Consider the following 15,088-nt stretch of genomic DNA (forward strand, 5'->3'; position numbering starts at 1 on the left):
TCTAACTTCATAATGTGTAGTGCAGGATGCAGTCCAGTAAAATTATCCGTCTGTTGCTTCATAGCTTTAACACCGTAATTGATTTTGTTTTCTCTGATGAATGTTTGCGTGGGATGATCATCGATTGCAAGTCAAATCCTGAAATGAAAAACAATCCTAAGTTCCACGCAGGCAAATGCAGCGTATGCACAGACAAAAAAACCAAAAAAAAAACAAAAAAAACCTGCAAGCCAGCAGCAACAGCTGGGTGCCTGGGTGTGTTTCCCCCTCACGTGTCGGGGCGGGCCGTCCATACTAACTGATGGCTTTTGGGTCGGGGGTGTATATCCATTGACAGCTGAAATTCTGGGCGAGCCTCTGGTGGCGTCACTTCTCCAGTGGACCTTCCACGTGAGTCCACACAGTCTATAGTTCTCAGACAGACGCGGCCATTCATAACACGCTGTTTGTGAATGGATGTCATTTACATTGCCTATATAAACAGGCAACGTTTTAGTCTTCTGTTGTGTGTTTTGACGCATACTTGTAAATTATGCAGGTTATAAATTGGCACATATAACTTTTTAGGGAAATAGCTTGCTGTAGCCTGCAGTGATTAAATCGCAAATTCACAAGCTGCATATTTAAATTTAAAAAAAAAAACTCCTAATAATGGATTTTTTTCCTAAATGCATTAAACCATTGGAAATATATAGCCTAGCCTTATTCAAGCACAGCACTTCTTGTTTTAAAAAGCCTCTCCAGTCGATAAAATTTAAATATACTTAGGCCCGAGGGCGACTAAGACAACACAGAAACACCTGTAATGGTGTTATTCTGCATTTTTGCCCACAAAACTTAAAAGAAAAAGTCATTTGGGTTGACCAAGTGTCTACCGCAAAAAAAAACCCACTATGCACAATTAAAACATATCTTAACGAGACATATCCTAATAAGCTGAATTGATGAAGCCTAATAAAGTGTTTATTCGCTACTTCAGCTAAACTTTGTCACTGAATAGAAAGTGTGGCAGCTACTGGGGGGTTTTATTTTGGAGGTTTAGCCCGGCAGTCTTTCTTTTCTAGCTGTGGTCATGAGGGCGCTTCACCGCCATGTGAAACACACAGACTGGCTCTGTCTCAGCAGCGCACTGAGTATGGCTCTCTCAAAGTCGGCTAGACGATGAACTGAGCAGCAACAGATAAGGAAGCGAAAGGAAAGGAAAGCGACACACAACCGATCTAAAAGATTGGGTGATGTGAAAATCTGGAGAGATCCTTGTGGGCCGAGCAGGCAGAAGTGAAGAGGCAGGAGTTTGTGTGTGAGTGTGAGTGTGTGTGTGTGCCTGCTGGTGCTCTCTCGCTGGCCATCAGATGACCGACTTCTGAAAAGTCCATCGGCGCTGTCCTCGCAGTTTTTCAGCTCGAGGCTTCGTGGAAAGTAAGTGCATTTATGTTATTTTATTTGTTTTTTGTTTTTGTTTTATTCTGGTTGTGTGTTTCTTGCCTACAGTATCTCCAAAACTCCAGTTTTCACGCAGTTCACGCACGGCTCGGGAAATTTCGCTTAAATTGCATTACATTTTTTACACATCAGGCATTGCAAAGTGTTTTTGACCAATCATAAACATTTAGTATGTGCTTACAAGCTGATATAATGCGCATTATTAATAATAGCCTACATTAAAATCACAGAAACTTGAGATTGTCTAAAATTCCGCTGCAACTTGGTGGTGTTGCAAGAGTAGGTAGGCTATTTGGCCAGCCAGGGGATGGGATGAAGTGACAGCCATGGTCGGTTATGACGAATGTAGTCTTTCTACCTGGTAAGTTATCTCCGGTTCATGTCAGTTTTGGGGGGAGTTTGATTTTGTTCCCTCTGTGTCGTGATAAGCAACATCGATGAATAGAGGGAAATATAAACATCTGATTGAAATGAGATGGAAAGCTGTGATGAAGAAAAAATGGTCAAGGATGAAATATACTGCTGAAAAGAGAATATTCTGAAATATTTGAGATTCTTGATTGTTGACACAGCTTGATGTATGCATTGTGTTATAGTCACTCCAGTGACCATAATACTGCTGATATTAGTGTAGATGCATGATATTGTGCAACTATTCTGATTTTCTTTAGAGATCGTCAATTTTCTTATATGTTACTTTGACCTATTAATACACAGATAATGACAAATGTTAATTAGAAGTTGCCAGAGCTCAGTATGATGTTTTTAAACTTCTTACTTGCTTTAATCGACATACATAACTTCAATTTACAATGATATTAAACTGAGAAAAACATCAGATTTTTAGAGGAACTGGAACCAGCTTATGTTTAGATTCTTCATTGATAAATTACCTAAGCAATTAAAAAAATATATTAATTAAAAATCTTAAAGTAGTTACACTGCAGTTGTTTTCATATTGTATAGCTAAATTCAAAACATTTATCTAGTGAAAATGTTTGCCATCCAATATTGGCTGTAAGAGTAGTTAGAGAGTTCGTAATGCTTTGTTTTTTACCCTTTGTTTGCTCTGCATCAATGATTGGCTGTGTTGCACTGGCTGCAGGAGAGCACCTTCCTCCTCTGCTGTTTTAATTAGGCAGTACACCACACTGTGGTGAGATATGATATCAAATGCTTTGACTATAGTCTGTTTGAGAGATGCAGGTTTTGTGTAAAATGTATTTTTTTTTAAAGAGTTTGTAGTGGGGTTATTGATTCTTTAAGATCAGGGCTTTTATTTCACCTTGAACAGTTTTTTCAACAGTTTTCACAGTTTTCCTGTGTAACATCTCTGGGACTTTCTCTCTAAACAAAATGATATCACACAGCCATTTAAAGCTCTGCATGTTTTTCATGCCCACTGGATTACATAACTTTAGAGACCAATTTTTTAAAATCATCAAACATTTCTCAAACTGCTTGATATGTGTGATATTATGCATATTACAAACACATTTTCTTTAAGGCTGCACAGTTTGATAATATGCACCTAAATGTAACTGAATCATATTTAATGGGATTTATTGCTGCAACAGTCGCTCGGTAAGTGCTAATGCAGAGAAAAAGCATGGTAAGGGACATGCATAATGGCAGCCATTATAGCATCCACCAGGTAGCTGCAGTAAGAGATGTTTTAATAGATGAGTTGAGGACGTTAGTTCCATCACTTTCTATCTCAGTTTTCACCACACATTAACACACACAGTAAGTACAGCTGTTACGTTCTATACCCTTTGTCAGCTCACCAGCACTCTGGAAACCATTAGATTTTACACACATTCATGTGCACTTGGATCTCAGTGATGCACATAGTTTGTGTGTCTGACGCAGAGGGAGAAACTGGATTTAAGAGTAAATTGAAGAGGTACATGCCGCACATCTATACTTAGTCTTCCAAAACAACGAGTGGGTTGATTTAAGATTTAAAAAAAAAAATATAGGATTCAATTCTGCAGCCCTATGCGGTGACTGTGCACCATTCAAAAGCTAGGAAATGACTGAAATCCGGGTTATTTCACATGTGATTTACGAAGTTTGAATAAATGTCTGACCATGGCAACCAGTTATGCTACCAATGTCAGGCAGCTGTAACAGATGAAAAAGTTTGATATTTCTAAAAATTCTGCTCAACAGCTATTGCTTTAATATCTTAGACAAACTGTTGCATGCCTGTGCGTGCACACACACAGCATGGAATGCAGCAAAGGAGATATTTTCCACAAATATCAATTTTCAGGTCCTTACAGCACACATGTGCTCTTGCTTGCACTCCTTACCTTTCTTGTTCTCGCTCTGATACACACACTTTATTTTATACATACACACACGCACGTGCATACACACAAACACCCACTCTTTCTCCGTCTCTCTCTCTCTCACCTCCCACACAGACTCTTGTGGGGTTTGCAGATGTGTGTCCTGATCTGCTTCCAGCAGAGGCTCTTCTCATGCCAGTGTGCTGACTCTGAGTTTTCCACTCTCTCTCTTATGAAACAAGAGTAGGAGACATTAGAGCCCCATCCAGTAGCCAGATTTGAATGCCTGAGAGCACACACAGACACACATGCGCACAGGTTAAAAATGCATCCTGTGTCTCCCCCAACAGATACACACACATACACACAACTCAATTTAGTTCAATTAAATTCAAAAAGCTTTACTGGTAATCAATTTAGTATTGGTACAATTTAAATGTAAATTTAACAATGCAAGACAAACAAAAACAGTGCAAGTGTTAATCTACTGATATTAAAAGAAAGAGATGTTGATAGTAGGGATAATACAAGACAGCCATTAGTCTTTAAATAACATAAAAACAAACAAAAAAACAAAAGGAGATTGTGGCAATAAGTAGAATATGGTAAGTACAAGTATATTTATATATGTCTGTCTGTCTATATGTCTATGTCCTACTGGTTGTCTCTTCTGTCATGGCAAGAAGTGACATATTTAGCAGCCAAAACTGCACATTCTGTCTTTTCCCTCAGAATGAATGAGGAGTAATTTATCCCTTTCTGTCAGACCTTGGAATTCAGGGCAATTTTGTAAAGAATTCCTCCCTAATATTTCTATAGTTTTGACATTCTGTTAGAAAGTGAAATTCTGTCTCTTGATCACAGTGACAGCTGAGCCTGTCCTCTCTGGGCAGCCAGGTCTGGCTGTATCTGCCCTTATCTATTGCCATACTATTGTCACTCAGTCTGTACATGTCTTGTTCAGGTTCTTATCAGTTATTGTGGTTAAGTAGTCTGTCACAGTATACTGTCTGTTTAGGGCCAAATATGTTTCTAGTTTGTGTTGTGAGCTTGTAATATCATTCCAATAAATTACGTGGTTTTCTTTATTTATAATTGGGTTAGGTCTAATCTTTTGAGTGATTGTGTAACTGCTCTGAGGCTGGCTGGGGTTTGTGAAGTCAGAAGGTGAAGGGTCAGCCAGCCTCAGGACCAGTTGGCTCCTTTCTATGTTCAACTCTTGGAAGGCAAGAGCTTTATAATGGTAACAGTCAGGGTCGCTCTTTTTAATATGGCTCCAGAATTCGATAGATCTTTTTTGAATACATATAAATAAAGGATATTGGCCTAATTCAGCCCTGCTAGCAGAGTTTGGGGTTTTTGTTTGTACCCAGAAAATGCTTTTGCAGAACTCTGCATGCAGGGTTTCAGTTGGATTTTTGTCCCACTTTTGCCCAATCATTTTGTAGTAAGGGGGCCCCATACCTCACTGCCATACAATGCAATTGATTCTATAACTGATTTAGACATTTTGAGCCATGTCCTAATTGGAATTTGGATTCGGACTGAATGCTTGATCGCATAGAAAGACCTTTTTGCCTTTCTTTGAGTTTCCTGTAGAACTAATTTGAAAACCTAGGTAAGTATAGGTATAGTAGTATAAGTATAAGTATTTGTTTGTTTTGTTTGGGTCCGATCTATTTTAAATGTTGGGTCATTTCTCTGTATCTTGATCTTTTTTGGAAGGTGATAATTTTAGTCTTCCTCATGTTAACTGTCAGGGCCTAGGTCTGACCTTACTGATGGAGAAGGTCCAGGCTCTGCTGAAGACCTTCTTTAGTTGACAGCCAATTTATTATTTTCATATATTGATTTAATTACATCAAAAGACTTCCCCCCCTATACCACTACTCTATTAGTTTAAAAGGTAATCCCTCATGCTAGACTGAATCAAAAGCTTTTTGGAAATCAACAAAGCATGCGTGAATTGTGTCTTTATTTCGATTTATATATTTATCTATTAGTGTGTGTAGGGTGAGAATATGGTCAGCTGTTCTATCATTTGGAAGGAATCCAATCTGACCTTTGCTTAAGACACTGTGCTCGATGAGGAAGTCTATAATTCTTGAATTTAGAATGCTGCAAATAACTTCCAGTTGAAGTTGAAATAACTTCAACTTTCAACTTTGCCCCTAAGCATTTTCTGTTGGTATATTTTAACATCTTATTTAAGATGCCATCGGGCCTGCATGCTTTTTTAGGGCTGCACAATCTTCATTTTGTCCTCCATTTCTAATTCTGTGATAGTTGGGTCTGATAATTCTCAATAGCTCTTATTAGCTCAGTTTTTCTGAAATCTGGTCTTGGGTTTGAATCTTTGCAGATTTTCTATATCTTCAAAATGATTTTTTCAATTTAGTTCCAATTTTGCCAGAATTTATTTGACACCAGAGACTCTTTATTTAATTGTAGGGATGCACGATATTTTTTGCTGATATCCGATATGCCGATATTTCCAACTCACTGTGGCCGATTGCCGATGCCGATACTGATACTGATATATGCACATATTTTTTTCCAGATGGCTGAGGAGACTATTATGCATGCAAGCATAGATTGTACTAAGTATGATCAAGAAAGACAATATATGAAGGAAGAATTTAGGAAGCCTTAAAAGAGTTTTCATTGAGTTCATTAGACAGACAGGATTAATGTGTAGGATTTAATCTCTGGTCCACACTCTGGAGCAGAAGGTGGCGGTAATGCACCTAATACGCAGGTTGCCAACTGCCGTTATAAACCAAAAATTTCCCCCCCCCCCCCAAACAGAGTGGTACATCCTGTCAGCTGAGCTGTTTCCTATCTTTGCAGCCGAACTTAGCAGCTCCTCCACAGACTGTTTCTCCCTGATGGCACCGGTGCTTCCTCCGCAGGCTCCACTTCACTCAGCTGCCCGTCAGACCCGCTGCTTCTTCCTACTTTAACCTGAATAACAAACCGGGGCTGGGTGCTCTGGTTGGATCCACATGTTGAACCGGGGCTAACATTAGCTGGGAGGCTAGCTGGCTGTGCCTCCCTCTGGCCATGCTGCGGCTAACGCTCCGCTAGCCTCTCAGCTAACGTATTCAAGTTAAAGTGGGAAGAAGCAGCGGGTCTGACGGGCAGCTTGAGTGAAGTGGAGCCTGGGGAGGAAGTACCGGGACTGTCAGGGTGAAACAGTCTGTGGAGGGAAGCACAGTCAGGTGGCGGAGGAGAAGGCAACGGCCTCAGAAATTGCTGATGCCAATATTTCATTTTAGAGCTTTCATCGGCCGATATCGATGACATGCCGATAATATCGTACATCCCTATTTAATTGTAATTGGTTTTGTTCTTTTTTTTGTTCTTAGTGTGTTTTATATGGCTTTAGAGTCTCACAGTAACTAAGACAGTGCTCCTGGCTGTCTGGATTCCTGTGTTTTTGGTTTAAGACTTTTCTTAATGTCTACCCTAATGGTTTTGCAGTCTGAATCAAACCACCTTTCCCTGTTCATTTGCTTTGGTTGTTTTGTTTTGCATTTTAAGTTTGATAAAGAGGCCAAATGATCAAATATGTGGTTAATGTTTACCAGACACAGCTTTACAACTTCTGTATTCTGAGGGTAGATCTGGACCAGAAAAATCTAAAACAGACTGGATTTCTTCACTGACCATTGCTTCCTGGTTCTGTTCCAGGCTGTTTTGTGCCCATCTGTATCACGTCTTTATTTTGTGGAGCTTACAGGGCTGAGAACATATGTTACCGGTGTCTGCCCTTTTCAGATACAAAGTGAACAGAGAGTGATCTGATAGAGGTGTTTGTTCTCTCAGCGTGAAGGCTCTAAAAGAGGTTTGGTTTAAATCTGTTATAGCATAATCAACAGTGCTGTTTCCAAGGTTTGGTTGCCAAGGAAGTTCAGGTTAGCTTCAGTGATGTAACTGCCACCTTCAGTACTAGTAAAGTCTAGCTCCTCACCAGTTCTAGCATTTAAATCTCCAGTGATCAGCACAGATCCCTGGGCCTGGAAATGCCTGATCTCTTCTTCTGTGGTGGTGAAAATTTCATCATTGAAATATGGAGATTCTATTGGGGGAATATAAATTGTACATAAAAATAGTTTCTCAGTGGAAATTAAATGTTTAACCAAATGTGATATTTCCCTTTTTTCATTATGTCTATTGAGTCTGCTAGTTCTGACTTATACCATATCAGCACTCCCCCTGAGTCTCTGCCCTGATTGTCTCTATTTTGTTGATGTGACTGTAAACTCTCTATAGTTAGGGGGACAACCAGTGGGGGCACCAAGTCTCTTGCAAAATAACAATATCAACATCACTGACCTTGTCAAAGAAGTCAAAGTTTCTACTTTTTAAACAAATAAATAAGAGTTTAAACCCTGAAACAGATATGCTAAATCATGTTAACCACAGGTTCATGAATGTATGTAAATACATCCAACAGTCCAAGGCCTATTAGGAGCAGCTGGTCACTGCGGTTTTCAGGCCCCACCTCTTGCCTGAGCAGCCCTGCCAATTTGGGCTCTTCTTCACCAGTGTCTGGTGCAACACGCAGGCTCAAATTTTGTTTATTTTAAAGAAAGAGGTTAGTGGTGAAGGGGAGGGCAGAGAGCAGAAAATCTATTTGGATGATTCTTGTGTAATTATTGAGAGACCCAACAGTGGACCTTGGACTACTGTGTGTATGTGGATTCACAAACATGGATATTTTAAGTGATCTTGATGAAATATGATAATTTCTGTATTAATATTTGTGAAATCACACACAATGGTTACCAAACAGTATGGTAGGATAACCTTACCTTGTTGAGGCAGAGTTAAGTGATTTAAGATGCTCCGTGAAATGAATTAACCCTGCCAAAACAGTGCTCAGAAGTCTATGGATTAACTGTAAGTGAAGGATGTGTTGTGTTCACTTGTCGCTGTGAAAAAGTTAAAAGTTACAGAACTATTTACAGTTTGATCTAATGTTATTCAGCATATTATTAAGTTAAATGACACATATGCTGAAGTTTTGTTTATGTTTGTCTGATTTTGTAGCAGTTGTTGTCATTTTAATATATGAAGTTGATTTTCAGGGATGTCAAACTGGATTCAGTAATGGTTTGTTCTTTTTAAACCAGTCAGGAAAATCTAAATTTTATGAGTCCAACTCATGTGTCCACCAAGCGTCTTTTTCAGGGCGCTATCATCTTTTCTCAATTATTATCAGTGTTTTAAAGAGTCTCAGGCTGCTTCCAAGCACCTAACTTTTTTCTTTTATAGTGCTCAGCCTTTTTATGTAGCTGTTTTTGAGTGCTATTTGGGTAGAACTTAAGATTCCAACTTGTCAGAAGCGTAGGAAAGCATAATGGCTGAACATTAAATCTTTTTGGTGAGTTTTTGTGTGCACATGTTTCATATTTGGGTGTTTTCTTGTGGTATCATCCTGCTAGTTAGCTAACCTTTTTCCCCAGAGTGGTGGTTCCTTGCCCCTTTCAGTGGTTTTCCACCCATTGAAGATGCCTTGTGGTGTCACACTTTCTTGCTTTATTTATATTGGCTTCATTCCATGATTACAGTTGATTGCCTTTGGTGGAATTTGGGTCTGAAATCAGACCCTGAATAGCCTGGGATTTTGTTATGGAGGTTTGGCTGGAAATTCAGTGAATGATTCCAAAGCAATTAACAAGGTCATACTAAATTGATCGACATCTTCTTTTATTTCTCCTTTAGCCTCAATTAGCCCAGTGAGATAATTACTTTGAGCTTGGAGTTTGTAGTGATGGACAGACTGCAATGAACAAGAGAGAGAGGGACTGATGAAAGGAATGAAAGATATAATGAAGAGTGGATTATGAGTGAGAAAAGGATCAGGAAAGCACTAATGGGAGACATTACAGTCAAACTAAAGCCGGCTCAGCCTACAGGCGTTTTGGGCTTTGGGCTTTATCCCCGATTCACCCCTCTGGAAATCGGAGGAGAAATCTGGGACCTTGGTTGATACTGATATTCAGCCCAGATTATCTGGTAATGTGAGGGGTTTACAGATCCAATCTTAAAGCTCCAGAACTGCTTGTAGACTGATCAAGGCTGCCCTGATGATTTCAAACATGTTTGATTGTCACTACTTTCCGAGCGGGACCACAATAGCCAATGAAGGAGAGCTGACAGTGTTGCCAAGCAACATTAGCTAACAATAGCTAGCATACTACTGTTGACAGATTTTAAAACTGACAGTTGAAATCTCACCTCCAGTTCTTGCTGAAGAACAGACAACCTGTATTGACTACGTCTCCCCAACCATTTTTTCATCCAGACTCGTTTAGCCTCCTGCTTTTGTTTTTTCTCACCACAAAGCATTTTGTTCGCATCTGCTTCCCCATGAGATCACATGAGAACACGTGAGGTGGTGCATTGCTCCCTCTGGCACGATAATCTTAATATCCTATGGTGTGTGATGCACCATTATTTTCAAATCTTGTAGTGTGTGTATGTTTCGGATTAGAGGGAAGAACATCTGTGAAGTTCCTCCTTATGTACGTGATGTGATTTCAAAATCGGTTAAGATTTTAAAACTTCTGGAGTCTGAGCCAGTCATAGAACCCCTAAAGTCATTGAAAGGCTTATGTAGTCCTGAATATCTTAACACTGTGTGATATTACTGAGACCTTGTTAGACTAAAGGCAGAGATTAGGTTACGTACAGCATTTATAGCCCCAGCCTCACTCCAGAGGACCCAAATGGAAAAATCATTATAAAAGATAGTGTATCAAAATTGAATAAAAAGAGTATCTCAGTATAAAACAGATGTATGACGGTTTAAGAACAGGTCAATCAGGTATTCAGTGATGCTGTAAGGTCCAAGTCCAGTTTTACCTTTTAAATGAACCTTTGTGGATTTTTTCTCCTGTACATCTATCACCTAAAAAAAGCATTTTTTATGTATATATCTTTTTTTTTTCATTGTTAATTAGTGAGCCACCGATAAAGGTTTAGCAGATCTCATAGATTCTCCACCAGCCATCTAACTTGTTTCTTCAGAATGCATTTTCTTTGCAATGGAGCCAGGCTTGATATTTTTATTTAAGGCATTTAGCTTACAACCTTAAGCTTGCTATGAGGTTCCTTGTCTTGAGGCGCCCAAATACCACATACTACAAAAACCACAATCTTGCAGTTTCATTGCATGTCACATTGCACAAGATGGATCTAATAAAATCTTGGTTATGATCTGTGTCAGAATGAACAAAAGCAATTGTGTGCAATGACTGTACAGTGAATTGTAGTGTTATGATGTAAATACAGAAAAAACAAAAAGAAACATAATAGTATATGTAAGTAAAGATATATCATTAACTCATATCATCCCTCTGTGCTACTCTCATATTTTGAAAATGCAGCAAAAGACAGCCTCAGCTGTAGCGCTAACACAGGTGTGTTGTTTGGGGTTTTTTGATGTTTTTTTTTTTTTTTTTTAAATGGCCTGTTTATTCTTTGCCAGAATTTTGATGTAGGCTGAATTTGGTTTCCAAGGTTCAAAATCTGATTACAGTTTGGGATTGATGACCAAAGATTTCACCACGTTTTTGTCTACTTTCATCTTCGTCAGCCCAAAAGTGTTCAGTGTATTGGAGCCTTTATTTGAGGCCATTTGAAATGTGTTTAGTCTAAATGATCTCAAATTTTGGGTTTCAGAGTGTCTGACTCCCTCTGAGGGGCTTTGTCTGTGTTGTTTTTATCTACAGTGACACGTTACCACTGCACTTACTTCAGCCGGTACCTCTCACACTCTCTGTCTGCCTCACACTTAATTTTCTGTGGACCAAGCACTTGACTGCACTCAGTCAGCCATCACGAATGTCTGATATCACTGGAATGTTAAAAGAGAGACAAAAAGATGAAAAGAAAGAGAAACTTTAAAGGTTGATTAGAATTATCGTAACCTTGAGTCACAGGTAAACACCCTTGTCTCTTATCTTGAAGACAGAATGTGTGTGTGAATGAATGGTTTCCACAGATTGAGGTCAACAACTCACTGAGGGTTGTAAGTCAATGGCGCTGGAAGTAGGGAGTTCAAGGGACAATTGACCCACCCCGCCTTACCCTTCTCCCACATTCTTTTTAAGTCACAAATCACTTGATCCCAAAAATGCCTCTATATTGGAACATTTAAAAGGCAACCAGCCAGTCAACACACACATTTTGAAAGTTCACGTGAATTGGTTAACTCATGATATCGCATTGAAATGACAGGTCCAAAGCAATTGAGGTGCTCCCCCCACAGTTTATTTAAGCTGATGTAGGCTATAAACGACATTTTCACAACAGCATGGCATGTTGATAATTTGCAAAGTTGAAGCAGTATGAAAGTCATGTTTTTTTCGTTAACATTCCTATTGCCTGCTTGACGTTATTCAGCCACAGAAGTGTTACTGTCCTGTAAACTCATAGTTTTGGGTAATTGAACAAAAAAGCTTGTATCTAATCCCACAAGCATAGCACTATTATCACTGAAAAAATCTAACCTTCAACAAAATCATGATTTTTGGGGAACAGTAACTACTGGCAAACAGGCTAAGCCTTCCCCAAATTTACTGCTGGCTATTGTGCAGCCTACACTGCATACTAGTAAAGCTAAAATGATGAAAATGCATGTCAGCAGTACAGTGGTTGAAAAGACAGCAACACTTTATGTAGCCCCGAAGTTAGCAACAACCTGACCAGCCTAGCTTCATGTGGACTGACCTTTAAGATGGACCAACTACTCTCATTTACGTTCCTCGAAGTTTTGCTCAGCAAACAACCCCATCACCCCCCCGGTCTATCTACCGCTACACACACACACACGTACACACACACACACTTTTTGGCCTCCACACTTCTGAAATGAATCCGGCACCCCTGTTGTGAATGTAGTGAGTCATCACATCATGGGGTCATCATCTCATTCAAGGCTGACCTCCTTTTGCTGTGTGCATTTCTTAGTCAGAAATATATGTATTTGTATAATCATGTTAATGATGTGTAACTTCAGTGTTCACATGCCTATTTCCACCCAAAAGTAAACAGCTGCACTCAGCTGCATAATTTCTACTTTGCTTTTCAGGTTTTTCAGGATGTTAAGTCAATAACCATGGCTTTTACTAAATTACTATGTAAGCTGATCTCAGATATTTAAACTTACCTTTGTGCTCAGTAAGAATAAGAATAAAAATAGTTGAATGTCATAAACCATAACACTGATGTGGAAAGTGTAAATTACCCTTACATATTTAATTAAAGGCACCCTGTGGACTTTTCTTGTAAGCAAATGTTACGTTTACATTCATAGTTTCTCATCGAAAGTCACTGTGTGTATCCTTGAGGCCTAACAAACCCTTTGAGTGCATTTCCTTCCTCATTTGTGTTTGTTTGAATATTTAAAATCATGCATTCTGTGCATCTGTGTTTGCTAGCTTACAGCCTTCTTTTTCACTGCCTTTGTTTGTACATGTCTAATCTTCATTGCATGTTACTGCCACCATCTGTTGATCAATAGAATAGGATGACACTGATGGAAGGACTGTGTATTGCTTCCATGTGTGTATTCTTGCATGTGCACAATACAAAAAATACAAACTCACAAAAACATTGCTCCACAGCACTACCAGTGGTCAAAAACCAGAGATCCAAAGATCTGCTATTATGGCCTTTTTTGACTAATTTTTATAAATACTGAGTCAATTTTAAACATATCTGTGACATTTTATTCACCAAGAGTTGTTTACATTTCTCTTAATCCATCTTTCCTTAGAGCCCAGATTCCTCTCTGTCCTCCAGCAGACGATTTCGGAAGCTATTTACATAAATTAGTGACCACCTACTCCGATTGACTGGAGGTGTGGCCCCCACCTTTCACTCTCAGCCAATCAGATTACTACCTAATGAATAATGCAAATTCCCTTATGCCGCATCTGGCTGCAGCTCCAGATGTGAGACAGTGTATAGCGGTCTATGAACCAGTGCCAATTACTTTTTCCTGCAGCTCAGGGTTATGCCAAATCAAACCATACCAAACCATGTTGGTTTTGCCAAACCAACATTCCAAGATCCAAAGATTATATTTACAATGCAAGCAAAAGCAGCAAATTATCGATTTTAATCATTGCAGATCTACTTCTCCGACGAACTTCAGTACAGAAATGAAAAGAAAGTCAGTGTTTCTGAATGACCTTTTACCTCCCTAGCTCCAGACATATACATAAGAATAAACAAGGTAAATAAGTTAATTTACTCTAAAAGATAAATAGTGGCCACTATCTGGGTGGACACATGTGAACACAGAATATCAGACACCAGACACTGCAGTCTCTCTGTTTTTGGCTGGACTGCAGGAACCAGCCCTAGACACAGAATTGTCTGTGACTGACTGAGTCACTGACTGAGTGATGAAGTTACACCATTGGTCAGACGGCTGAGTGTTGGAGTTTCCCATTGGCTGTTGCTCTTTCAAAATGATTCAGTGCTAACAGTTTTCTATGACGTCATCGGAGGACGTTTACAGCACTTCCACAGTCAGGTCGGCAGGCACTCACCCTCTCAGCGGGACTGAGCAGCCCAGAGTGTAGCTCACTCTCTGTGGGACTGAGAGTGAGCGCAGCCCCGAAATAATTTTTAAAACACACACTTACCGACCACAGCATCTCATATGGAGGCTCCGACACTGAGAGCACCAACCTGCAGCAGGTCCGCGGACACAGTCGCGTTTCACATGTGCATACTAGTAAACAGGGTGCTATAGTAGTGTGAATAAATCACTTTATTAAGTTTGAATATTTTTTCAATCAGGCGAGAAAGTAACCATATAGAGTCCCAATATCCGGTCAGTTTATCCAAATAAGCCAGTTTATGTCATGTGACATTTACGTGAGAAGAGAGGATCTGTGCGCAAGTTACATGCATCTAGTGTCTTTTCAAAATAAAGCACTTCTGTATTCATAGTAAATAAAATAAAAGCGATATAACAAATACATTTATGAATGCAAACTTTGAAACACACTGTATTGGGGTCATTTACACTTAGCATTAATGATTAACTTAATAATTACTGCATTAAAACTATTTTTGGGTTGTGGGTAAGTGAAATAATATATAAAACACATAAAAAATAGCCTAAATCTTCACTCAACCCTTGTTACAACACCACCATACAGCCAAAATCTGGTGTACTGTATCATAATTATTTTAATGTCTTTCTTATGTATACAGCACCTTGAGTTACAATTACTGTATGACAAGTGCTATATAAACTTAAACTTACATAAAAACAAATATCTGAAAAATGCTTGCAATGTCTGAGTCTGATAGTAACC

The 15,088-nt window shown here is 39.2% G+C and overlaps 1 protein-coding gene across 2 annotated transcripts in view; it reads left to right on the forward strand.

The window, feature by feature from the left end:
• The first annotated feature begins 700 nt into the window (after positions 1-700).
• The window catches only part of ghra (growth hormone receptor a), a 39,594-nt gene continuing 25,206 nt past the window's right edge, over positions 701-15,088 (forward strand). Inside the window, exon 1 of one of the 2 annotated variants that reach the window (XM_067612788.1) lies at positions 701-1,419. The gene's annotated coding sequence lies outside the window, so the exon portion shown is untranslated. The remainder of the gene's footprint in view (positions 1,420-15,088) is intronic. The other variant, XM_067612780.1, reaches the window with a different exon arrangement.

Source organism: Thunnus thynnus, chromosome 2 (genome assembly GCF_963924715.1).
Source record: "Thunnus thynnus chromosome 2, fThuThy2.1, whole genome shotgun sequence".
Taxonomy (NCBI): Eukaryota; Metazoa; Chordata; class Actinopteri; order Scombriformes; family Scombridae; genus Thunnus; species Thunnus thynnus.